Source organism: Argentina silus (genome assembly GCF_951799395.1).
Source record: "Argentina silus genome assembly, chromosome: 4".
Taxonomy (NCBI): domain Eukaryota; kingdom Metazoa; phylum Chordata; class Actinopteri; order Argentiniformes; family Argentinidae; genus Argentina; species Argentina silus.
Genome location: NC_139658.1, coordinates 9,724,742 through 9,726,836, shown reverse-complemented (window position 1 = coordinate 9,726,836; position 2,095 = coordinate 9,724,742).

Below are 2,095 nucleotides of genomic sequence, written 5' to 3'. Positions count from 1 at the left end.
ACTAGCGATGTGTGTGTACACGGAGCACACTGCAACAAGTGCTACATCAGGAATGAACAGCCCGCTTTGAAGTCAAGAGAAAGGGAAGGAAATAGTAACTATTACGCTTCACTCACTTCCATCCAGAACCTTCCTGGGGGCAATTGATACCATTAGAAAGAAAGAACCCAATTTAAGGAAGATGAAAACGTAAACCCTGGTACGCCTGTGCTGAAATACTCTTGACAATTGGCAAGTATGTAAGAGAGTGAGATCAAGCATCTGCAAGGGAGCTTGATATCAGGCGGAACTCTTCGATGCAGTGACACATTCATCCCAGCTGAGCCCACTTATGTGTAACCCCCCTCTGTGCATGGGAATAGGATGGCCCAGTGCGCCCCAGAGGATTGCTGATGCTCAGAAGGCAGATTGGTGAAGAGGGACAACTAAACTCAAGTCACGAATCCTCCTCAGTTCTCCCCTGATACACACTAATGATGGGTCAGAGAGAGGGGATTTTGCAGAGACTAGATAGAACATTTCCATACCTCATTAAGACTTATCCTACTGTACCTGTATGAATATATATACAAGTGTGTACCAAAGGCAGTGAATTCCAGAAAAATACATCCGAATAATAGGAAAGATAAGAGAGCATACACAAACACAGATCACAGTACAATGCACTGTTGATTATTCCTACCAAGCAGCTTTTCATGTTAGAGTGCTGCTTTCAAAACTGTGTTTTGTAAACGGCGACTGTAAACTTCAGAGCTGTTTGCAACCTGATATGATTACCATGAACTTCTAGGACTTGTCTGTGAATTTATTTAAAGATAAATTAGGTTTTACAAGATAATACTTATTTTTTTAATACTGGGGAATTTCACTGATAAGTGAAAGAATGTCATTGCCTTGTTTGACATGGAACGCTCCTTTATAAAAATGTAGCGTTTAACATTAATTAACAATATGATCCTACCTGGGGGTGAATGAAGAGTAGTTATTGCTGTGACAAGACTGGCTCTAACTGTAAATGCTGGAAAAACATGTTGTGTAAGAATTCTCCAATGGCCTAATTTGGTGTATCTTCCATAACAATTAGTGGGCAAATGAGCGCACAATATTCAATTATGCATAATTTTCTTTGTGTATGTCAGAACAGGACAACATTATTATAATTTCCCTCTCCAACCTCTACCTTCTCTGCCTTCAGCTTAGTTACATTGTAGAAAGGAACTGCCAAGCAATTATTCCGTTAAATGAAACCCCCCTGAGGACAACAGTGTTGTGCAAAGCATAATTCCTCTCCATCATGACTACATCTAAATATATATAGGTTGGCCTGACATCTGGAAGTCCTATTTCCTTTGCTATTCCAATTCCAATCTAGTCCAATCTTTTTATTATGTGTAAATGTCTAATGTTCATATATGTCAAGCAACAATTCACTTCGCTAGCACACTTCATAACCATATGTCATCAAAATTACATGACACCCGTCATGATACGATGATATGTATGTTAGTCATCCAGATAATAGATAATGTTGATATAATGTCTACTTAATGACGGCAATACCAAGAAGAGAGGTGGTGGTGATGGTGGTGGTGGTGATGGTGATGGTGGTGGTGGTGGTGGTGGTGGTGGTGGTGGTGGTGATGCCTCAGTTATTTCATTCTGTCAGTCTTCAATTCTCCCTCTTCTACCCTTTGTGCTGTGGAGCTGATAGTAGATAACAGACAGAAAACAACTTAATCACCTCCTCAGAACACTCAATCACTTCATAATCAGCGCATATCATTTCAGATCATTGCTGTATAAGGGGCTTGGTTGAAATTGAGCCTACTTGAAAAAAAGAAAAAGAGAGAGAACATTTTCAGTCTGGCCTTCTCGCTCCCCATCCCAGAGGTAACTTGGCCCTGTATCAAGAACAACATTCATAGAAAGTATAATATTGAATGTGTTGTTGTGGGCAGAATGGGAGACTGATTGTAATTGATCCATCTAATTGATGGATGGTCCTCATTTCTGCTCGAAGTTGGGAGCAAACCTGCCAGAGACATTCTGTCCTTCGATAGGTGGTAAAAACTCCTATCACGCTGCAAGACACATC